The sequence below is a fragment of the Podarcis tiliguerta genome (genome assembly GCF_965153285.1).
Source record: "Podarcis tiliguerta genome assembly, chromosome: 8".
Classification (NCBI taxonomy): Eukaryota; Metazoa; Chordata; class Lepidosauria; order Squamata; family Lacertidae; genus Podarcis; species Podarcis tiliguerta.
Genome location: NC_139541.1, coordinates 73,812,802 through 73,838,607, shown reverse-complemented (window position 1 = coordinate 73,838,607; position 25,806 = coordinate 73,812,802). Strand labels below are relative to the sequence as shown.

The 25,806-nt window shown below is 45.1% G+C and overlaps 1 protein-coding gene across 1 annotated transcript in view; it reads right to left on the bottom strand.

The window, feature by feature from the left end:
* Positions 1–580: 580 nt before the first annotated feature.
* Positions 581–25,806, bottom strand: part of LOC310684710 (phospholipase A2 inhibitor and Ly6/PLAUR domain-containing protein-like) — an 83,595-nt gene continuing 58,369 nt past the window's right edge. The window contains exon 5 of the transcript XR_014514790.1: positions 581–680. The gene's annotated coding sequence lies outside the window, so the exon portion shown is untranslated. The remainder of the gene's footprint in view (positions 681–25,806) is intronic.

Below are 25,806 nucleotides of genomic sequence, written 5' to 3'. Positions count from 1 at the left end.
ATATTTAAACCTCCCAATTGAGAGATGGATTGGGTATATGATAAACTTTTTATTAAGGGACAAGTGCCCATACACCTCTGAAAAAGTGGTCTGTTCTGCCTTTACAGTGACAACTATAATGAGAGAAATTTTATGTTTTATGTATTTTAGAATTTTGAAATTGCTTCAGCTAAACCCATAAATAATAATTGCATTTGCATCTGAAACAGAACTAAGAACCAAAATTTTATTTCCCATAACCATTTATTATGTTTTGTAATGATCACAATGAAAATTTAACTATTTGTTAATGATACAATACAGGGTTCTTTGTATCGACACAGGCTTCTTAGAATTCACAATCCTCACATTTTGACCCATTTTTCTCTTCCTCTGTCTTCCCTTTACCTCCACCAAATACAAAAAAAGAGAGAACCACAGACCCTGAGTCCTGGATTTCACCACTAGGCCTCCAATTCCCCCTCATTGCCATGGATTTTGCAATACACGAGGAGGAGGTCTACACTGTCCTATTTACCCTTCAAGTTCAGGCTGGTGTGAGATTCCTGAAGCATTATAACATCTTTTTTGGGTAAAAAAAAGGACAAATCCCCCAGTTCCAAATATTCTGTTTTTCGGGACGGCACAAAAATCTGTTGTTCCACAACCTTGGAACGTGAAATCGTGGTGCTTAGTCAAAGCTGGGGGGAAAGAAAACAAATATTGACATAAGGCCTTTACTCAGGGATTAGAAGATTCTGTCTGTGATGTGAATGAGAATTTTAATTAGTTAGTTTTAAAATGTGTAAATTTAAAAAATCTGAAAAATATCATAATTTCATTGGAACATGAATATACAAAATTTTCAACATCAGAAGTTAAGGTAAAAAAATAACTCATATGTAATTCAGAATTGCCATTATACCCAAAGGAATCTCAAGACACAAAGATTATTAATAAACAAGTTATATTTATAAAATAAAATGAAAGTAGAGGATCTGAAAACAGGCCCAATTAACTAGATTAACCAGGTCAAATTCTAGTGTGCAGCTGAGTTCCAATAAAATGGGAGGAATTGTATCCTTGCCATCTCCTGGGCATGTTAAAAGCCACATGCTGTGGCCACACAGCAAGATTTGAAAACAATACTCCCTTCCCTGGTGTGGGAGCCTTGAGTGTTTGAACCTGGCATGAGTCAACAGCCACACACAAAAAAAGGTGGAGGTGCACTCCATTGTGTCTCAGGATGGTTCGATGCCAACTGAGCCTTCCTCATTGCCCCACTGTGATCTAAGCATCCAGAGAATCCTCCTTTTATTTTACGAGTTTCATGTTAAACACATCTAGCATGAAGTAGGTGAAAAGGGGGGACTGCAAGAGCCAATCAGGAACTCCTCTCAGAATTCTTACCCAGCCCGTAGAGGAGAAATTTGCAAAGCCCAGGCTATAAAGGGCAGGAGAAGGATAAGAAGAAAGAATGTAGGGCAGAAGCAGCTCAAATGGCCTTGATTCTGCCTCTTCCTTTATGGGGAAATCAACCCATATTCCCTTCCCCTGTTCATTCCAAATACCCTCTCCTTTTCAGAAAGGAGGGATTTGGCAAATTTGTCTTGTCTCCAAACAGCATTATTCCTCAAAACTATGTTGATTGGGACGTATTCATCTAAGGCTGGATCTAGACACATCAAAAAATGTGATTGAGTTAAATGCATTGCAAACTTCATACAAGCAAATGCCATTTACAAAAGATGGGATTCCATCACGTCATCGTGTGTCATGGTGTTATAACGAATATAAAGTGCTATATCTTTACTAATGTAGCTAAATCATGACATCAGCAAAATGATGTATTCTTGTGGAACTGAGTATATCCTCCCTCTCTTCGTTCTCCTAAATACATTCTGTGGTTTTCCCCAATTCTGTGGAGCAGATTTGGGGATGATACAGAACACATAAAGGTAGAAGAGAACGGAAATCATGTTGCACAACTGTAAGTCCTTGCACTAATGGCTGAGTTAGCCAGATACTGCTCATAGTCACAGAATTTAGGAAACTTATTACATGCCTTTTACATAATAAATATGCTTTTTGAGCAAGAGGGACACATTTTCCCCTGGACTGCAACCCAGTGGTGGAGGGATCCAGGAGCAACTGGGGTGAAGCAATGAATGCACTTTTTACTTTTGTTCAGAAGGGTGTTTTACATACACATCTCGCTCTGAATCCTCCTTCTGGACAAGCGAGGCATTATGAGAGTTAAAGGACACAGTCCAGGTAGGTAAAACACTAAGGAAGGTTGCAGAGTGGGGCCTGTTATGTACTGATGTTCTCCCCCTGGGCCAACAGGGGGATACTGTAGATAGTTTTCACTCAGGTCCACGTCAGTTATTTTAGGCGGGAAACCCTGGGTTGTTGTTGATACAATGTTGACAGCCGGCTCCTATAAAAGCAGGCCGGCTGAGCTGTTTGCTGTTCAGTTCTGTCCAGCTACAATAAAGAGCTGCTCTGGAGAAATCACTGTGTCATCTACTATGTTTGCCCACAACTTAACACTGGCAACGAGGATGGGATCGATGGACATCAGAGCACAGCCAGATGCAGCCACCCTCTGAGCAGAGCTGAATCACTGAGCTGAATCACTGAGCGAAATCACTGAACAGAACCAATTCAGAGCTGACTGTTCTGGCTAGAGCTCGGTGTTCCATCCATCGCCCTTCACGCCGGCATCGGAACCATGGCTTCACTTGTGCCTCTACCGCCATTTGCGCCAGCCTCTGAATCATGGGACTCCTACCTCGCTCGGTTCGACTGCTACCTCCAAGCCAACGAGCTGAAGCAAGTATCACAGGAGCGTAAGCGGGGCCTATTCCTCAGCCTCTGTGGGCCTGAGGTGTTTGAGACGGCCCAAGCATTGGTTGCGCCTGAAGCAGTCCAGGCAACACCGTGGGACACGATCCAAGAGAAGCTCCTCAACCACTATGCACCAAAGCCGTCCAAGATTGCTGCCCGCCATGCGTTCTACCACCGGAACCAGGCAGAGGGGGAGTCAATCAACAACTACACCACTGCCCTGCGACAGGCTGCAATGCACTGCGAGTTCCGAGACTTAGACGATGCCCTGATGGATCGAATCGTCTGCGGGGTCCGGGACATCCATCTGCAACGGCGTCTCCTTGCCAAGCCAGACCTCACGCTACAGAAAGCCATTGAGGAGGCTGTGGCCTCAGAAGCTGCTGAACGCTCCGCCCAGGAGATCCGCAAGTCCAGCAGCCCGCGTCTTGCTAGGAAGCCAGTTCCAGTGCATCACGAAGAGGCCAGCAGTGATGAGGCATCCTCCAGTGAAGACGATGACGTGCACCAGACAAAGCGGGAGCGCAGGAAGTTCCAACAGAAGTCCAAGGGCCAACCGGAATGTGTCGGCTGCGGAGGCAACCATTCCCGTGCCAAGTGTCGATTCAGAGACGCCATCTGTAGGAAGTGTTCCAGAAGGGGCCACATCGCTAAGGCCTGCCGATCGGCTCCGTCTGACACCCCCCCCTTCACCAACTCGCAAGTCCAAGTCTTCACTCCAGTCTGCCAAGGAAAGCTGTTTCGCTCTCACCAACTGCCGCTGCCCGTCTGGAACCACGATTGGCCAAACCTACTCGCCTACGCGACGCAAGCTGAACGTCACGGTGCTCATTGAAGGAGCTCCATGTGACATGGAGATCGACACCGGGTCTGCCCTGTCCATCGTGTCTTGGAGCACCATCAAAAGACTGGTACCCAGAGTGTCCCAAAGGCAACTTGAGTCTCACCGCGTACACCTGAGAGACTACCAGGGAATCGACATTCCCGTGGTAGGCGTTGGCCGGTTCCGGATCGCATTCAAGGATTTTTCGGGCCTGCTCCGGTTGGTGGTGGTCGAAGGCCAGCGGCCAAGCCTCCTAGGGCTAGACTGGTTTGATGCCCTCGGCCTGGAAGTCACCGGCATCAACTGCATCTCTAACGCAGAGACTGAGGGTCTGATCAAAGACTTTGCCGAGGTTTTTGACGGCACTTTGGGGCAATATACAGGTACGCCCATCTCCTTTAGCCTTGATCCACAAGTCGCCCCCATCAAGCTAAAGCCACGCCGGGTTCCCTTTGCTCTCAAGGCTAAGGTGGACGAACAACTGGACAAGCTGATCACCCAAGGAGTTTTGGAGCCGGTTGACCACGCCAAGTGGGAAACCCCCATCATCACGCCTGTCAAGCCAGACGGGTCGGTGAGAATCTGCGCTGACTACAAGTGCACGATCAACAAGGCACTTCAGCAGCACGCTTATCCGGTTCCTGTTGTCCAACACCTGCTGCATTCCCTGGGTGAAGGTAAGGTCTTCGCTAAGCTGGACCTTGCCCAAGCCTATCAACAACTGCCCATCAATGATGCCACTGCTGAAGCCCAGACGATCGTCACCCACCGAGGGGCATTCCGTTGCCGCCGGTTGCAGTTCGGGGTGAGTGTGGCTCCTGGCATCTTCCAAAGCCTTATGGAGCGTCTCCTGCAAGGGCTTCCGGGCGTGGTACCATATTTTGATGACGTCTTGGTGTCCGCAGACTCACACCAGCAGCTGTTCGAGCGCCTCCGTGCCGTGCTGACCAGGTTCCAAGAGGCTGGGCTCAAGGTAAAGAGGGAGAAGTGCCAGATCGCCGTTCCACAGGTGGAGTTCCTGGGCTATCTTATCGACACCTCCGGACTTCACCCGACCACATCCAAGATCCACGCTATCCAGCAGGCCCCCATCCCAAAGAACAAGACAGAGTTGCAGGCGTTCCTGGGGCTGCTGAACTTTTATAACATGTTCCTGCCCCACAAAGCCACGGTAGCTGAGCCTCTTCACCGACTCCTCAGCACAAAGATGCCTTGGTCCTGGGGTCATCGGGAGATGGCAGCCTTCAACGCGGCCAAGGCTCTCCTTTCATCGGACAGTGTGCTGGTACAGTACAGTGAATCCAGGCCGCTGGTCCTTGCCTGCGATGCCTCACCTTTTGGCATCGGCGCTGTCCTTAGTCACTGTTTTCCAGACGGAAGAGAAGCACCGCTCGCCTACTTTTCCAGGACGCTATCTCAGACGGAACGGAATTACAGCCAGCTCGACAAGGAGGCACTGGCACTTGTGGCTGGAGTGAAGAGGTTCCATGAATACCTCTATGGCAGGACTTTTGACCTCATCACTGACCACAAGCCGCTCCTGGGCCTCCTCGCCGGTGATCGTCCAACTCCACCGGTCCTCTCGCCGCGCATGCTGCGATGGACTGTTTTCCTGGCTGCCTACCACTACCGGCTCGTCCATTGCCCGGGGAAATCGATGGGCCATGCTGATGCCCTCAGCCGTTGCCCTCTTCCAGCATTTGTGGAAGACCTGGCTCCAGCTTCATCGCTCCTCCTGATTGAGGATCTTCCGCAAGCGCCTGTATCGGCTGCCACTGTGGCCTCCGCATCTGCCCAGGATCGCACCATCAGCCGTGTGCTCAACTGGGTGTGGAGGGGGTGGCCACAAGGGCCTTTTGCATCGGAGTTCCAGCCCTTCACAACCAGACAACATGAACTCTCGGCTCATCGCGGCTGTCTGCTGTGGGGAGACCGCGTCGTGATTCCCCAAAGACTCCGTCAACGCGTCCTGGAGGCTCTGCACGTTAGCCACCCGGGAATTGTCAAAATGAAGGCGTTGGCTCGGTGTTACGTCTGGTGGCCTAACATGGACGATGCCATCACTGCCTGGGTGTCCGCCTGTCAAGCGTGCCAAGAATCAAGGCCTGCACCACCGGCAGCTAAGGGACTCACCTGGGAGACACCAAAGACACCCTGGTCGAGGGTGCACATCGATCTGGCTGGCCCCTTTCACGGCCGGACCTTTATGGTAGTGGTAGACGCCTATTCCAAATGGCTGGAGGTGGCCCTGATGCCCTCCACCACTACCGAGGCCATCATCCGGGTGCTGCGAGGACTCTTTGCGACGCATGGGTATCCTGATGTCCTTGTCTCCGACAACGTACCGCAGCTCACGTCAGGCACTTTTGAGCGGTATCTTTTGGGACTGGGCATCCGCCATGCCCTAACGGCACCATTTCATCCATCCAGCAACGGGCAAGCGGAGAGAATGGTGCACTCGGCAAAAGAGGCACTGGCGCGCCTGGACCAGGGAGACTGGCACGAGCGGGTCGCCGAATACTTGTTCGTGCAACACATCACCCCTCATGCGGCCACAGGGCGGAGTCCTGCTGAACTGCTTATGGGCCGCCGCCTCAGGTCACCGCTCGACCGGCTGCACCCGGACTTTGCCGTGGCTGAACCCCCAGGCTGTGCCAACGCGCCACGGTCTTTTGTTCCAGGAAACCAGGTCTTTGCCCGGAACTATGTGGGGGACATTCCTTGGGTGCCAGCCACAGTAGTGGGAGTCACTGGACCTCGCTCGTACCAGGTGGCACTCGAAGACGGACGCTTGTGGCGCCAGCACATAGACCAGCTTAGGCACAGGGTTGGGGACTTGGACACTACCGGGGTGCCCCCAACTGCGCTCGTGGCTCCAGAAGAGAAACTTACAGATGGTGAGGCTCCACCTACACCTCCCTCACAAACTGCCAGCGTGGAGCCGAACCAAGCCGCTTCAGAGGGTCTGCCAGACTTACCACAGACTCAGACCACTCCACTTGTGGAGGCTCCATCCACAGCAGTGGATCCAGGGGATTTGGGTTCAACGCCACCTAGGGTCGCACCACAGCCTCAGCAAGAATTGGGTGGCCCTCCGGACTTGGCTACCAGTCCCCGGCGGTCTGGCAGAGTTTCCAAGCGCCCAACTTATTTAAAGGACTATGTTGTTGGACATGTATCACTGTTGGTTTAAGTATGGGAAATGTAACCAATATGCTTTTTGTGCCTAATTGAACCATTACGTGTAGTGCTGTATATAAGGAAACCATTACGATTGTAACTAACGCCTTATCTCGGTGGGGAGGGGTGTTATGTACTGATGTTCTCCCCCTGGACCAACAGGGGGATACTGTAGATAGTTTTCACTCAGGTCCACGTCAGTTATTTTAGGCGGGAAACCCTGGGTTGTTGTTGATACAATGTTGACAGCCGGCTCCTATAAAAGCAGGCCGGCTGAGCTGTTTGCTGTTCAGTTCTGTCCAGCTACAATAAAGAGCTGCTCTGGAGAAATCACTGTGTAATCTACTATGTTTGCCCACAGCTTAACAGGGCCAGTGGGAGATGTGGTCCCTCTCACATTTTTAGTAATATGCAAGGGAAAGGGAAAGGGGGGGGAGGGAGAACAGGAGAACAGGAGGGAGTTTGCATGACCCAGCCAACGACTAGGCCCTTTCCCCCTGTCTGAGTAGCAATGTTACCTATATGAAGAGCTCCTTTAAAAACAACACACTGGGTCTCATTCTCAAGGCAGTTGATGGTCTTTTCACTTTCGCACTGTGTGGTTCCTTTGGAGAAGCAGGCTGGGCATTTCAGGCCATTTTCAGTCAGCACGTTGCGATCAGGAACTGCCAAAATCAAAAGTATAGTGAGCATATTAATCGTTTTATCTGTTTTTGTATCTGTATGTTATATTATTGTAATTCACCCAAGGGCTTTACAGTTTTGGAGGGGCACCAGCAAGTATTATTTTGAAAATAAGATTATCTAGACCCAGTCTGGGTTTTGGATTGGCATTGGGACAGATTCAGGAGAGAGGCCTGGTTGGAAAGGGAACCCATCCCTTCTCAGGCAGAGATGTAGTTGCCCAGTAGGTCCCTCTTCTTCACAGTTTCTCCTCATGCCTACTTCTTCATCCTGCCTGCCTCTCCACCCCTTGAAAGGCCCTAATAGTGCTGCATGGCTTAACCCATATAGCCATCTGGGGCTGCTCACCCCTTTTGAATGAGGCCCAGGTCCTCTGAGTACTGCTGATTGACTACGTATCCAGCCTTTGGCCAAATCCAATGCAAAGCCCTAACATGTTGTGGATTTTAAAATTATACAGAAACTTACGGCTGACAGTTGCATTGTTACACAGTTCCGTGTTGCAGCAGTGCTTCTTCATCTCAAAGAATTTACCATCCCCTGCAGTGAAGCTGAAATTGCCTGAGAGACAATCGTCTGATGACGTGCATTTATTCAAAAGTTGCACTTGGAGTACCACTATGAAAAAGAAATTGAAAGAAATATCTAGATCTGGGGAAAATATTCACGACTATTGCTCCTAAGGTACATTCATTGTAATGGTTCCAATTTTCTTTGATGTCTGAATCAGGACCTTTTCAAATTAACAACATGGAAAGTATTATTAAATTTGGCAATCTAAAGCGAGGTGCTGTTTGTTTCTTTGTTTAAATGTGTGTGCACTGCTATAACAAAAAGGAAAAAATATCAAAATATTTTTCAGTAATAATACATAAAAGATACAAGAAAAACCACATTAAAGTAAATAAATAGATATCAATTAACCAGTGTGGAAAGATCTATTCTTAATGATCTGCATAGCCCTGGTGGAACACAATAGTTTTCTGCAGGCATTTATGAGTTCACCTCTCTGCCACAAGCAGTAGTCTCTTGCCTCTTTAATCCATAGGACCAACCTCTGTTTTTATGTTTGCAAGTAATTTATATAATGCTTTAAATTTGGAATGTATGCAGAACTTCATTTCACATCAAATTTCTAGCACGAGGACTCATGCCTTCTCCTGTACATCCGACAATACATCTGACATACACTGCACTCTCTCTGCTGGTTGATCATAACATTTTGCAGGATGGGGGAAATGCTTCCCTGAACTCCTGTTGTTGAACACAAGACAATTGTCAAGACTAATAATTTGATCCCTGAGACTTATTTCAAAATTACTTGACGGGGGAGGTGGAGCCATGAAAGTTTGAAGCACCTCCATTTCCCATCCCAATTGCTCAGCTTTTGAATAGCTTTTTATAGATCTCTGAAAGGACTCTCAATTTCAATGTCATTTATGGCAAAGGGGACATCCAGGTTATATTCTAGGCTTATTTCTAGTTTGATAACCAAAACTAAATTGGAGTTCATTATTCATTTCATGTTGATGCAAATCAAGTTCCCTAAGCTTGGAGATAAGCGCCCAGATTCAGCCATTGGTTGTGATCAGGTGATGTTACATTCCCCATTTTCATATGCAAGCTATTGCTTACTTCAGGATTGGGAAGCTATGATCCTCCAGATGTTGTTGGACTACATCTCCCATCATCCCTGACTGATGGCCAGGCTAGCTGAGGCTGATGGGAGTTCTAATTCATCTATAGCTGAAGTGCTACAGCTTCCTAAACTCACTTTTTTCATGGGTGAGTTGCCCTACCATAGATTTCTATATGCTATAGAACCCTAATCTAATCCAACAGCAAAAGACAAAAAGGCAGGAAAATCTTACTTATATTTGTACGCATAACACTGGCAACACAGGAATGTTGCTTGGAGCCACAAGCTGTTTCAAGATAGCTATTGAAGGTCATTCCAGTCTTGTTAAAGGTATATCTGCATTTCAGAGGTAATGCTGAAGACAGAAGCAAAAGTATACTTCAATGATTATTATTATTATCATTATCATTATTATTAGTTGATTTTGCAATTTGCTTAATGAGACTAAGAGGAGGAGGTGATAGGAAATTAAAAGGGGTTCAATTTTAAAAGGATTTTAACAGAATAAAATAAAAGGAAAGGAAATGAGTAAAACACTCATTAATTAAAACTCTTGAAGCCATTGCTAACAACACTGGTTTACAGGAGAAGTAAACGCTGTAAAGAGACAGTCTACTTAGGTCTCATTCCAGTCAGGAGGAGGGAGATTCTTCTAGTAAGAGAAGACTCCCAAACCAGTGAAACCTTGGAGTACCTCAGGAGCAGGGTTGTCTAGGGGTGTGTAACTGACAGAAAGTACCACCTTGTTAAGAACCAAAGTATTAAGTGTGAAACAATTGAGAAAACCTTGAAGTGAAATAACATTGTAGACTGAAGTATTCTCAGTTTTATCTACTCGTGTCATAAACTTTCTTGTTAAATAAAATTGTTATTGTTTATTTGAGCAAATCCTGCTCGAGACTCCTAATTATTAAATTTTACTTCATGCAAATCCCCTACAAGGTAATCTGAGGTAGACTGTGGAAATCCGTGGGACTGGTGTTCTGTGAGTTGGGTGCACTATACTTAAGTGAGAGGACGAGCCCAACGGTGCCAGGGGAAAAAGAGTCGTCGGGCCCATCATAATGACAACACAAGAAAAATCCATGACTTAACTCTCTGCTACTTTCTCTTGGGAACCCTGCCCTCCTTGCTCTCTGGGGTGTTGATCTGCACTTCTAACTCCCCTTCTCTCCCAAGCTACAAGTTCTTTTCAGTGTCCTCTAAAGGTAATTAAATGTTCCCCGTCTTACCTGGAGAAAGCAGGAACAAGAGGAGGCATGCGCTCAGGAGTGCCTTCATCATTCTGGAAAGATTAGGAGACTCAGAGCAGAGATGGATCAACAAGGGAATTGGTGCAGGTAGAGGCTTACCTAGAGTTATTTATAGGCCATGGTCTCATGTCGCAGGCAACACTTGGGAACAAATGGTTCAGTGAGGTCCGGGAATGGGTGTTATTTGTTCACCGCCAAGATAAAGAGGAACATACTGAAATTCAAAGCTCAGTGAAGGAATTGTCTATGATCTCATTAGTTGTTGATAGACACTTCTAAGATTTCTTTTTTGATATAGATAATTTACAATTTACAATGTAAATGATGAAGGCACTCAAGAAAGCAATTTAGAGCCAAATAGGCAAGGGCAAAAGCCCTGAAGCCACCTACAAAATAGCCCCTCAAAATGGCCTCCATCTAAGGATTCCTCTTAATAGTAATAATAATTTTTTTTTTTATTTCTACTCCCCACCCCATCTGATTGGGTTATCTCAGACACTTCAAGTATATGAAGAAACATAATAAAACATCAAACATTTAAAATCTCCCTATACCGGACTGCCATCAGATGTCTTCCAAAAGTTCTATAATTACTTATCTCCTTGACATCTAATGGGAAGTCATTCCACAGTGTGGGTACCACTCCCAAGAAGGCCCTCTGTCTGGCTCTCTCTAACCTCATTTCTCACAGTGAGAAAACCTCCAGAAGGCCCTCAGAACTAGATCTCGGTGTTTGGGCTGAATTGGGGGTGGGGTGGAGACGCTCCTTCAGGAAAAGCCTGGATACTAGATCCATTCCAATAAGGCTGGAAAGTGTAGAATGGGCTGTGTGTGCAATGGAGGCTTTAAGCAGCAAAACTGATCCTGCTGTCTTCGACGTGGTTTCCAGAGGGTGAAAAGAATGAAGTGAGACCTCAGGAGTTGAATGTGCCAATGGCCGAGTGTGCCAGGTATAAATCAGCCACTTACACAGCTACGAGGAAGGTCTCGATTAGAGCCAGCAGTGGTCATGGAGCTTTCTCTATTAGGGAGCTACACAAACATGGCTATTCTCTCTTTTTTAAAAAAAAGAAAAGAAAATCTTTTTTATTCAGTTTTGCACAATTCGTTTGAATTCAAGCATTAGTCACACTCATCAACATTTATGATTCCCTCCACCCCTCCATGGTTTCCATTATCAAACATTTTCTACTGCGTCATATATTTTCTCTATTTTTCTTAAAATAATCAATTTTTACCTTAGCTTTTAGTACACTGCAAGCGTTACTCAAATCCTCTCAAAGTTTTTAGTTCTTTACAGTGTTCTCTTAAGTAAATTGTAAATGTTTTCCCATTCCTTATTTCTGATTTCCCTGGTCATTTTCGTCATTTGGCGTTGTCCATCATCTACATCAACCATTCGTGCCTGGTCAAGACTTTGTCTTTTTTCCATCTTTGGGCCAGTAGTATCCACGCTGTTGTCCTCGCATACATCTCTCCATTGGCATCTCTCCATTGGTATCTCTCCATCTGAAATTCCTAGTAAAAAAGCTTCTGCCTCCCCCCCAATGTTATTTTAAACATTTATGCTGATCATTATATATTAGTTCCCAGAATGTTTTTGTTATCTTGCACATCCACCACATGTGGTAGAATGTGCCTTCCTTCTCTGTACCCTTCCAATATACATTTGAAGTAGTTCTATACATCTTTTCTAATTTTGTAGGTGTTACATCATTTTCATATAGTTGTCCTTCAATGCACAGCATGCTGTAAATTTTAAGTCCTCCCTCCATAACTTTTCCGCAGATGAAAATTGAAAATTTAATATTGTGCCCAATATATTGTGCCCAATATAATTTCCCCATCATTACCAATTTAACTTCCTCATCTTTAGTATGCCATTCTAGCAACAAAATGTATATTTTGGAAAGTAACTTCACATTGTATTCCGGTAAATCTTTTTCAAACCTTGAAATTTCCTTACTAAACCCATTTTTCTTATCAGTGTTAAACACATCATTTAATCGATGGTATTGCAACCAATCTGTTACTAAATGTCTTGTATCCTCAAATCTTTTCAACTTTAATTGTTGTTCTATTTCCATTAGCAACTCTTTATAGGTTGCCCATTCACTTTTTGCATTCGTTTTTTTCAAGGATATTGCTTCCAGTGAGGAAAGCCACCATGGTGTCTTCTGCTCTAACAGGTTTTTATATTTCTCCCATACTGCGAAAATGGATTTCCTTACCAAATGATTTAAAAACCCTTTGTGCACTTTAGTCTTCTCATACCAAATAAATGCATGCCATCTAAATCTATTATCATGACCCTCAAGGTCTAAAATATATGTATTAAAAAAATTATCCACTTCCACAGCCAGCAGAGACAGAACACTTCATAATATAACTTCAAATCTGGCAGTGAAAATCCACCTCTTTCTTTGGCATCTGTTAATAATTTATATTTAATCCTTGATTTTTTCCCCTGCCAGATAAATCTAGAAAGATCTTTTTGCCATCGTGTGAAGTGTTCTGCTCCACTGATTATGGGTATGGTTTGAAATAAAAATAGCATTCTTGGCAATACATTGATTTTCATTGCTGAAATTCTTCCCCATTGTGATAAATTCATCCTTCCCCAAACATCCATATTTCCCTTTATTTATTTCCATAGTTCCATACATAGTTATCCTTAAAGAAATTTATATTCTTAGCTGTCAACCAAACCCCCAAACAGTTCACCTTCTTTCTTTCAATTGTCAAATGTGTTGCTAGTTGTAACTCATTTTTATGTTGTTCTGTGATATTTTTAACCAGTACTTTCATTTCATTTTTATTTATCTTAAATCCCGCTACCTAACCAAATTCAGATATTTTATCTAGGTCCCTTGGTATACTTGCCAATGGGTCTTCTATGGTCATTACAAGGTCATCTGCAAATCCTCTCAGCTTATATGCTTTGCATTCAACTGTTATACCTTTTATTTCTTCTTCAGATCTTATATTCCTCACCAGGGTCTCTAATACTAAAATGAACAGTAATGGCAACAGGGGGCAAACGCTGTCTTGTCCTTTTGTAATTTTACATTTTCTGATGCTACCTGGCAATTTACCTAATTTTGATTGGTTAATTTCTTGTTGCCCTTTGTGTATTATTATTGGTGCATTTAAATAATTGATTTTCTGTTTTGGAATCTTTGGTAAATTACTGTGCTTTAAATAATTTCCAGTTCTATCTTTATTTTCTTTACTGGCTCAATATAGCTCTGTATAATATTTTACAAATTGTTGTCTAATGTCGTTCGGGTTATCTATTATTTTCCCTTCTACTTTCAATTTATTTATTACATTCAATTCATGTTTCTTTTTTAACTGCCAAGCAAGCAGTTCTCCTCATTTGTTTGCATTTTTTTTTTTAAATCTGCCTTAACATTTTAATCTTTCATTCAGTCTCTTGGTTCACTAACACCTCTGAATCTTTTCCAGGTTTTTTAATAATAATAATAATAATAATAATAATAATAATAATAATAATAATAATAATAATAATAATATTTATTTATAGCCCGCCCTCCCCAGCCAAAGCCGTGTTCAGGGCGGCTAACAACAATTAAATAATCAAACAATCAAATAATCCAACAGTCTAAAAACATTCCATTATAAAAATTAATTAAAATCAAATTAATGGCAACCGTTAAGCAAAATTCTGTGCAGGTTGCCAGAGGAGGGAGTCAGGCTGGGCCCTGACCAAAGGCCTGGTGGAACAACTCTGTCTTGCAGGCCCTGCGGAAAGATGTCAGGTCCTGCAGGGTCCTAGTCTCTTGTGACAGAGCGTTCCACCAGATTGGAGCCACAGCCGAGAAAGCCCTGGCTCTAGTTGAGGCCAGCCTAACCTCTCTGAGGCCTGGGACCTTCAGGATGTTTTTATTTGCAGACCGTAGGTTTCTCTGTGGGGCATACCAGGAGAGGCGGTCCCGTAGGTACGAGGGTCCTAGGCTGTATAAAGATATTATATATATATATATATATATCTACAAGAAACAAGGGATGGAGGAGACTAGCAGACCTCCTAATTTTCCAAGAGCCCACTGAAGAGGTGACCTGATTTGGGAGGGGAGGTGTAAATCTTGTCTCTAAGGAGTGCAGCTGTTGCAGCAATGGGCAAGGAATTCCTTGCAGACCAGATCTGCTGCCCCTATAATGATCTCTGGCAGGCATGCAGCCTGATAAGCGGCAAGGACTCTCTGTCAGTTTTATGTAAGTTTGTTTACAAGAAAGGAGAGGCGGTCCCGTAGGTACGAGGGTCCTAGGCCGTATAGGGCTTTAAAGGTTAAAACCAGCACCTTAAACCTGATCCTGTAGTCCACCGGGAGCCAGTGCAGCTGGTATAGTACCGGATGAATGTGATCTCGCAGCGAAGACCCCATAAGGAGTCTCGCAGCGGCATTCTGCACCCGCTGGAGTTTCTGGGTCAGTCTCAAGGGCAGCCCCACGTAGAGCGAGTTACAATAATCCAGTCTGGGGGTGACCGTCACGTGGATCACAGTGGCTAGGTCAGGGCGAGAGAGATAAGGGGCCAACTCCTTAGCTTGGCGGAGATGAAAAAATGCCGCCTTTGTTATAGCTTCCAATATTTCTTTCTTTTTACCCTCTTCAAACTTTTTTTTGATAAGCATTTTGTTGAGTAAAAAAACCATCTCATCACTGCCATGGCCATTCTCTCAACCAGTCAAGTGGTTTAATGCCCATCATTAAAGCAGAACAACTAATTTAGTGCTGTGGTCGTTCTACTGCAAACAGAGTGCTTGAATGGTTTTTAAATTTCCTCCCACAATTGCTGAGACCGCCAACCATATTCTTCAGTGTGTGGCCCTTATTTGCTACAGACATGTGCATAAACTGCTAATGCTATCACATCCAAGATCTATAGGAAGTTGCTTGGTCCTTGGTGGATAAAGTTATATTCTGAACTAGTGTCTCTGTCCTTGCTCTTTCTTGATGTGGGGTCTTAATGAATTGGAGAGAGCAATATACTTTTTCTGATCTTCCACGCTCCTAATCAAAGTGCAACGAAAACCTCAGGGTACTGCTCAAGTGACTGCTGCAGTGGTAGAGCTAGACATAGCTCAGGACTGTTGAAAGGTTCCAGGGACATACTGGTAGACACTGAATAGAATACAATGACTCCAAGATCATTACTGACAGGTAATTAAATCATTCTACAAAACTTCACCCCTCCTTGTTCCAATTGTGTCAGATTGTTAGGACAGAGAGAAATACTTTAACTCAGCTGATGATGACTGTTTTAATGATGACTGCCCTGATCCACATTGTCTTGAATTGAAGCCAGCTCACTGTTTATACCCATTTGAAATCCAAACCTCTGTTTTGTGAAAAGATAAGAAGAACTCTGGCTGTGCTCTTTTTTGCTCTTCAAGATATGGCAACCCTAACAGGAGGCAGTGATGGCTACCAACTTAGATGACTTAAAAGGAGGATTAGAGAAATTCAGGCAGGGCAAAGTTACCCACAAAGGCTATGTTCTACCTCTACCGTCAAAGGAAGTTTGCCTCTGGATACTTGGTGCCTGAGAATTGTTGATGGAAAAGCTTTCAGGCTTCCCATAGGAATCTGTTGAGATGCTGGACTTGAGGGGTGATTGCCCTGATCCAGCATGTTCCCCTTATGTTTAACTGGTGAGGGACAGAGCAATACCTTCATTTCCCACCACCCAAGGTATTTTTTAGCCACACACAGCACAGAAGACATTCTGCACTAAGCTGTCTATCTTGGGGTGTCCTTCTCTTTGTGTCATGATTTATGTTAGCACTACTTAGTAGCGCTTATTGGCTTTGGGAAGAAGGGCGTTGTACGTAGGACCCTGTCAGAATCCTCACCCCTTCTGCCAGAAGCTGTACAAATGCCTCCTTTTGCTGCTTCTCTCTGACCAGAAACCAGAAAGAAGGGGCTTGCCCAACCATTGCACTGTTCCCACACCTCTGTATTGTTTAGCCTAGGCAGTAGTCTAACCCAAATGTGCAAAGAAGAAATATATACTCAGAAAAGCCCTCATAATGCCAGAGTGATCAAAAGCCAAGGAGGAATGAACCAGCAGGTGACCTATGGAAGAAAAAGGAGCTGACTTGGATGGATTTATGGGCCAAGGAAATGTGCCCAAGGATTCCAACTAGAAAGGACTGTTCCAGTGAGGAGCAGGAAATTATGGAAATAGAGAGAACATGCTTTCCCCGAAATTCTATATTTTTTATATTGTAACACAAATCTCTTTTTTCATATTGGATGCAATCTTTTTAAGGAACTCTGTGGGATTCAGCCAGGTGCCTCTTCCAGTCCAACCACACCTACACTGTCAGTAAATGGGTACTTTTAATAAATGTGTTCCTCCCTCAGGCTTTATGGTAAAACTGAACTGGAACCTAATCCTAATGAGGCACAAAGTAATAAACAATTAGCATGTCACACGTACTCCTCCCAGAAATCAGGTGAACTTGGAACATGCTCGCATCCATGGGGCCATTCAAGTTTGCACTGTCAGATTTGTAGCTTATCAGTATTTTCTTTTTTATGCAGTCATGATGGCTACCTTCCCTTCAGTATGAGAGCCATCAAGCCTATTAATACCAATTGTTGCACATCACAGTGGAAGCTGTGGCCCGGAAAGGGATGTGTACTCACTGATGGTTGGCACATCTCTTTGAGGGTCAGAAAGTGGTGTTAAAATACACTGGCTTAGACGACGTCAGATTTGCTATTTTCTGTGTATGTATTTTCCCAAATGTTCCCAAATTCTTAAGTGACTTTCTTCTATGATCTTTTATTCCTATATGGTAACAGGGTTCTTACTACACTGTTATTTATTTAATTTTTAATAAATATGAATTCTGTACTTTTTGTGCTTATTTGGATACAGTGTTGATTCAAACCAGAACCTCAGCTCTCTTTGTGCATCCTGGGTGATATATTTTGCTGGAGACATCGGGCAACAGCTCCTGCTTTCTGGGTCACCCAGATGTCCTTTGTGTCGGTTTGCAAGCCCCCTCCACAGAGGCTGGCCCCTCTTACTGTCCTCGGAGCTTGCATACCGGTAACCTCCTCTGGCTGATATCCAGACAGACCAGGGAGATTTTGATAGGCGACATTTTCCCAAGCGTGGGTAAAATGCACAACCCCCTCCTTCCTGCTTCCGCAGGGGAAAGAAAATAAGTCAGAAATCTATTTTACATGATGTTTATTTCTGACATTACAGAACTACAGAAAAACACGTCCTTTCAGTTCAGTTCTTCCAGCACGTCTGACAAACTTCCTGAACATGCGCACACAGAAGGTTTCAAGTTACACTCTTCACAAAGACTTATCCAGCCTGTGAACGTCCTGGGAAATTTTTCTTTCCCACAGATAGGCACATCATGTGATGTCAACCATCTGGGTGTCTGCAGCAGTGATGTTTCCATATACTGACACTTTGTACCCACAGGTGTCTCCTGGACCTGAAGGGAAGAATGGCTAGCAAGAGTGGTGACATCCCAATATTCTGGGAGTTTGGCCTTTTGTTGAACAGAAATCAGAAGCCACTAAGAGAACAAGCTCTTAGAATGATGGGTCCTTTTCATAAGCTACAGGAATGAAAAGGTTGTAGATAACGTCTCCTCTTGTGACCTATTTTCAGTGATCTGCATTCTGAACAGCTTTCATTTGCATTTTAAACAAACACAGATTCCTCTTTTCCCCATATTTCTCTTTCCCCTCTCTTTCCTTTCCTTTCCTTTCCTTTCCTTTCCTTTCCTTTCCTTTTTCTCTTATTTCTCCCTTTCTTTTCTCCTCTCTTTCCTACTTTTATGCTGTTCTCTCTTTTATAGACCCTAACATCATCACCATTACCATCATTTTTGCTATTATTTCTATTTAAATATTCCTCTTTCTACTCATTTCCTTTGTATCAGTGTGTCTTTTATATTTTCTGATACTAACAGTATTTAGATATCTCTAAATCTCAGAATTTAAGATATCTCAACCACATGGTGATATGAAAGCATTGGTCTGAGGTTTTGCAATAAAACAATAAAATAAAATAGAATAGAGGCTTAATGTGCTGCCAGTGGTGGTGAGGGAAATCTCAACCTGGTGCCAGTAACCAGGTGGAGAGCTAGAGAAGTGGCCATCTCCCAGGGTGAGAGGCTGGATGAGGCATTCTCCAAGGTGAAAATAGGGAGGGCATGTCATTCGGAGCCAGGGAATATGCTTGTGACTTGTCAATGCTGTGACTTGTTTGCAACAAATATTGAGGAAGTAAATGCTTGCATCCACTGGAAACTTGACCCCTCTGTTACTGCAGATGAATCTCAAGGGGTATGCAGAGCATGGTCTAGCCCTGTTGTGTTGGATGAGTTTGAGTTGGTAAAATTCAAGGACATTGCCCCTTGCCCCTCTTGTCTGAGAAATACTAGCAGAGAGGGGACAGCTGACTGGGTCAGGGAGGTGATAATGCCTCCTTGCAAAAGGGGGTCATCTTGAAGGAAGCAGTGGTGTGCCATCTTGAAGGAAGCAGTGGTGTGCCATCATCACAGGTGGGTTGTGTGAACCCCCCAAAACATCATTTTCATGGTGGCCCTTGGAGGTGGGATGGGACTCTTGGGGTGGAGTGTCATATGACATCACCAATTAAACACAAGAGGGGTGGGGAATAAACAATTGACAGGAAGTAGTATTATTATACTACTGATGCCTGTTGTATGCATGACCAAAGTATCCCGCCAGGTGCGACTGCACAACAGCATTTCCCCCCTGGTGCAGTTGGGCCCCCCTCACTTAAATATAGTACACCTGCCTCATAGAACACCAGCTACCTGAATTCTTATAAACTACCCCCAGAATCTTTTCTTTTTGTTGAGGAATCTCTCCCCTCCTCACTGAAATGAGACCTAAGTAGACTGTATCTTTCCAGCTTCTCCTTCTACTGGTTCAGCTTCCCAGTTAATTCCTGACCTTCAGGTTACAGACTCCATTAACCCAGAAATAGTACCTCGGGTTCAGAACTTTGCTTCAGGATGAGAACAGAAATCGCGCGAAAGCAGCACGGCAGCAGCAGGAGGCCCCATTAGCTAAAGTGGTGCTTCAGGTTAAGAACAGTTTCAGGTTAAGAACAGACCTCCGGAATGAGTTATGTACGTAACCATAGGTACCACTGTATTGATGAGTATGAGTGTGCTAGCTATTGAGGTGGCGCCTTGCCATATGAAATCTCATTTTAAAGCATTATTTCTGTCCTCATCACACTTCTGCCTGTCTTGTCAAATGTGCTCCTTGCTAAGGCTGGCCCAAGACATGTCGGCTTCCAACTCTTCATCTCTTCCTCTTGAGAACAAACAGATTATTCCCTGGGAAGGAGGGTGGGCTGTCCTCTCTAAACTCAAACAGATAGCTTGCATCTGCAGAGTTAGCCCTTTGCTAGCTCCGCTCAGTTTCTGAGGGGGGCCATGTTCCTGACGACCCCTATGGATCCAGCCACTAAGATGATCGCCACATCTTGCCTCACAGGTGGGACAATCCTACACCATGATATGTCAAACTACACATTCAGCACCCTCACTATGTAACCAGGATCCCAAATCCCAAATGGACAAAAGGAATTACAGCTCAGCGACTCCAGTGTATGAAGTCTGTCATAGTTAAAGGATGCTATCGCTGGATTCCCTATGTAGAAAAAGTTTGCCTACATGGAGATAAGGTTCCTAAATATTTACCCAACTACTTGCAGGTCTGTCACATCTATGAGGACTTAAGAGAAGTTTTGTTCAAATATTTAATTCTCCCAACTGAAAGATGGATTGGGTATATCATTAACTTTTTATTAAGGGACAAGTGCCCATACACCTCTGAAAAAGTGGTCTGTTCTGCCTTTTCAGTGATGATTAGAAGGAGAAAAAATTATTCTGCTTTTATCCTGTTTTATGTATTTTATATTTTATAATTGCTTCAGCTAAACCAATAAATAATAATTGCATTTGTACCTGAAACAGAACTAAGAACCAAAATTTTATTTCCCATAACCATTTATTTTGTTTTGTAATGATCATAATGAAAACTTAACTATTTGTTAATGATACACTATATGGTTCTTGGGGGGGGGGGAGGCATCACCAGCCCTCCTTGCCTTTCATTATATCCTTCCGCCATCCTTTTCTGTTACTCTGAGCCAGAAAAACAGCCTAGGTTTTCCTGCTTGCCACATGCATTAGCTCTCACATTTCCAAGGATCCTGTCCACATCCTTGGGTGATACAAACTGAAAGTTATTGATTATCACTGGACATACAGGGGTCAAAGTTACATCCATATCTGGAAAGTCATATGCAAGATTGGGTCATCTGTTTTGCCAGTGCATGCCTAGAAGGGTTTAAGAAGAGGGTATTGGGGACCCAAGTTCAATTTTAACCTAAGGAATTGAAGCCAAACCACTAATAACATGTATTAGCTGTTTTATTTTAAAAGCCTTACGGTACCACTTGATGCTTGTAGCCCCGAGGCCCCCTTTAATCCTGGGGTGGTATAAGGTCAGGCAATCCATCCTGCTTCTCTTCCCTTCTGGAATGAAACTATTAAGTACGTTTTGCCAGATAGCCAATGGAGAATGAGGAACAAGTATGGGCAAGTTCTGCTAAAATACCCACCCCCTACCTCCAATCCTTCCAGCCAAATGTATTTATTGGTGAGGGATGGGGTAGAAACTTGAGAAACATCCTTGGCTATCAAGGAAGGTGTTGCATTGCTAAATAGACCTAGATAAATTAGTTTAGCTTCTCCAGGACATCAGAAATTCTGCTGAAGCAAAGCATAATCTACATCAGCAAAATTCTTCAGTTTAATCATCAAATTGTAGAGTTGGAAGGGACCCCAAGGGCCATCTAGTCCAACCCCTCAATTCCCCCCATGAGACTCGACCATGAGATTAAGAGTCTCATGCTCTACTGGCTGAGCTATAGAAAACCCACATCAACAATGAAAGCCACAGTTGGATAGACCTAACTGTGGATTAGTCACATTTATGGAAGAGGCTATCAGGGGCTATTAATTCTGATGGATGTACTATTTCCAGTTGCTGGGGGAGAACAGTGGGAGTGGGCGACTGCCCTCCTGTCATGATAGTCCTGTACCCATGGACATCTGATCAGCCACTCCAAGAAGGATGCTGCTACACTGCAGGGTTCTTCTTGTCATCTGAAAATGGAGGGTGGGATTTGAAGCAGGTATAAACAACTAGCTGGATTCAGTTCAAGACAATGTGGCCAAGGACAGTCATCACTAAGCAGAACAGCTGAGTCAAAGTATCTCTCCCTGTCCCAACAATCTGAAATAATTAAAACAAGGAGGGATTAAGTTCCGGAAAATGATTTAATCAGCTCTCAGTGTTGATCTTCGAGTCCTTGTATTCTATTCAGTGCCTACCAGTGTGTCCCTGGCATCTTTCAACAGCCCTGAGCTATGTCTAGCTTGGCACCTGAGCAGTCACCTGAGCAGTACCTTGAGGCTTTCATTGCACTTTGATCAGTATATTGCTCTTTATCTATGAAGGACCCAGCAACTTCCCATAGACTTTGGATGTGATAGTAAAAAAGGAAAAGGTAAAGGAGCCCTGGATGGTTAAGTCCAGTCAAAGGAGACTATGGGGTTGCGGCTCTCATCTCGCTTTCAGGCAGAGGGAGCTGACAATATTTCACAGTCAGCTTTCTGGGTCATGTGGTCAGCGTGACTGAACCACTTCTGATGTAATGGAACACTGTGATGAAAGCAAGAGCCCACAGAAACGCCGTTTAGCTTCCCGTCACAAAGGTTCCTCTTTATCTACTTGCACTAGTATGCTTTCAATCTGCTAGGTTGGAGGAGCTGGGACAGAGCCACATGATTTGTAGCTACTGAGAGTCTTATTCTCCATCAATTTGCATAATTCCCTTCTAAAGCCATTCAAATTGGTGGCATTCACTATGTCTTGTAGAAAATTCCATAGTTTAATTGTGTTCAGATTTAAGCTTCGAACCAAACAGTGGGAAGAAAATATATTTAAGTGAGAGTCTGGATGGGAGGAAAAGTTGGCCGTGGGAAACGGAGGGTTCACCTCCCCACCTCTTGGAAATAATTAAACCAGTGTTCTGGACAATGGCTTCAAGAATTTTAATTAATGGGTGTTGTCAGGGAACTGCCATCAGTGTCCGAGGGGGAGAGCAAGCTCCAAAGGGATCCCAGAGAGCGTCCCGGGAGTGGGAGAGGCAGCCCATCTTCTGGGGAAGAGAATCAACGTAGCTCCAGTGGAGAAGGGGGGCAGATGGAGGAATCGGGAAGGCGGTTCCATGACTCCTTGCCAGGGACCAGCGGGGAGAGGAAGGGTCCTCCGCTGCCTACGACCTCCTTGCGCAGAAGGCTTCCGCGCAGGGAGAGCAGGAGAAGACTTGGCGTCAAAGAGCTTATTTGCTGGAAGAAGTTTAAGAAACGCCCACTGACGGATTCTGCCAGCAATTGAGACAGTCACGGGTGAGTGGCTGCCCGGACAGGAAAGGTTCACTCAGGCAACCCAGCCAGAGGTTGGGACAAGCTTACGCATGAGCAACCCCTAGAACCATTACAGGTGTTTTATTTTATTTTATTTTATTAAAATGCTTATTAAATTGAACCGCTTTTAATTTAAACATTTTTATTCACTATCATCTCCGCTGTGTCTCATTAAGCAAACCACAAAACCAAATAATACTGATGTTAATAATCCACAAAGTAATATTTTGCTCCTGTCCTCAGCATTACCTCTGATATGCAGATGTATCCGAAACTACAATGACACCACATAGCAATTTAACAAGACGTTGTGACTCCAATAAATATTCCTGTTCTGCCAGTGTTCTGCATACAAATCTAGGTAAGATTTGCCTTACTTTTTGTCTTTTGCTGTTGGATTAGATCCAGGTTAAGATCATTTAACTTAAGGGTTCTTCTTTCTCTTTTATGTATTTAATGTTTATGTGAAAAACATTTTGATATTTTTTTCATTTTATGATATTGCACTGCACACACATTTAAATAAATAAAAAAAATGAAATAGCACCTCTCTTCAGATTACCAAATTTAATAACACTTTCCACATTGTCCAGATTCAGGCATCAAAGAAAATTGGAACCATTACATTGAATATGCCTTAAGAGCAATACACCTGCATATTTTTTCCAGATCAAGATATTTCTTTCAAATTCTTTTTCATAGGGGGACACCGAGTGCAACTTCTGAATGCATTCGCAGTAACCAGGTATTGTGACTCAGGTGAATACAGCTTCACTGCAGGGAATGGTAAATTCTTTCAGATGAAGAGGTACTGCTGCAACACTGAACTGTATAACAATGCAACTCTCAGTTGTAAGTTTCTGCATCATTTTAGAATCCTTAGGATGTTAGGGCTTTGCACTGGACACCGTCGGTGTGGGCTCTGCGGGTGCCCTGCCAGGCAGTTCGCCCTGTCCCTCGGCACCCCACCCTGGGTGCCGGAAAGTCTTCCTCCGACACTGACTCCAGCCATCATTAGAGGAAGCTGATCTCTTAGAGTTCTCCATGATCCTGCAAACAATGCCCTGGTGGCCCTCTCTGTTGGCACATGCACCATCGCCCCAGCAACGGCGTCTCCTTGCCAAGCCAGACCTCACGCTACAGAAAGCCATTGAGGAGGCTGTGGCCTCAGAAGCTGCTGAACGCTCCGCCCAGGAGATCCGCAAGTCCAGCAGCCCGCGTCTTGCTAGGAAGCCAGTTCCAGTGCATCACGAAGAGGCCAGCAGTGATGAGGCATCCTCCAGTGAAGACGATGACGTGCACCAGACAAAGCGGGAGCGCAGGAAGTTCCAACAGAAGTCCAAGGGCCAACCGGAATGTGTCGGCTGCGGAGGCAACCATTCCCGTGCCAAGTGTCGATTCAGAGACGCCATCTGTAGGAAGTGTTCCAGAAGGGGCCACATCGCTAAGGTCTGCCGATCGGCTCCGTCTGACACCCCCCCTTCACCAACTCGCAAGTCCAAGTCTTCACTCCAGTCTGCCAAGGAAAGCTGTTTCGCTCTCACCAACTGCCGCTGCCCGTCTGGAACCACGATTGGCCAAACCGACTCGCCTACGCGACGCAAGCTTAACGTCACGGTGCTCATTGAAGGAGCTCCATGTGACATGGAGATCGACACCGGGTCTGCCCTGTCCATCGTGTCTTGGAGCACCATCAAAAGACTGGTACCCAGAGTGTCCAAAAGGCAACTTGACTCTCACCGCGTACACCTGAGAGACTACCAGGGAAACGACATTCCCGTGGTAGGCGTTGGCCGGTTCCGGATCGCATTCAAGGATTTTTCAGGCCTGCTCCGGTTGGTGGTGGTCGAAGGCCAGCGGCCAAGCCTCCTAGGGCTAGACTGGTTTGATGCCCTCAGCCTGGAAGTCACCGGCATCAACTGCATCTCTAACGCAGAGACTGAGGGTCTGATCAAAGACTTTGCTGAGGTTTTTGACGGCACTTTGGGGCAATATACAGGTACGCCCATCTCCTTTAGCCTTGATCCACAAGTCGCCCCCATCAAGCTAAAGCCACACCGGGTTCCCTTTGCTCTCAAGGCTAAGGTGGACGAACAACTGGACAAGCTGATCACCCAAGGAGTTTTGGAGCCGGTTGACCACGCCAAGTGGGAAACCCCCATCGTCACGCCTGTCAAGCCAGACGGGTCGGTGAGAATCTGCGCTGACTACAAGTGCACGATCAACAAGGCACTTCAGCAGCACGCTTATCCGGTTCCTGTTGTCCAACACCTGCTGCATTCCCTGGGTGAAGGTAAGGTCTTCGCTAAGCTGGACCTTGCCCAAGCCTATCAACAACTGCCCGTCGATGATGCCACTGCTGAAGCCCAGACGATCGTCACCCACCGAGGGGCATTCCGTTGCCGCCGGTTGCAGTTCGGGGTGAGTGTGGCTCCTGGCATCTTCCAAAGCCTTATGGAGCGTCTCCTGCAAGGGCTTCCGGGCGTGGTACCATATTTTGATGACGTCTTGGTGTCCGCAGACTCACACCAGCAGCTGTTCGAGCGCCTCCGTGCCGTGCTGACCAGGTTCCAAGAGGCTGGGCTCAAGGTAAAGAGGGAGAAGTGCCAGATCGCCGTTCCACAGGTGGAGTTCCTGGGCTATCTTATTGACACCTCCGGACTTCACCCGACCACATCCAAGATCCACGCTATCCAGCAGGCCCCCATCCCAAAGAACAAGACGGAGTTGCAGGCGTTCCTGGGGCTGCTGAACTTTTATGTTCCTGCCCCACAAAGCCACGGTGGCTGAGCCTCTTCACCGACTCCTCAGCACAAAGACGCCTTGGTCCTGGGGTCATCGGGAGATGGCAGCCTT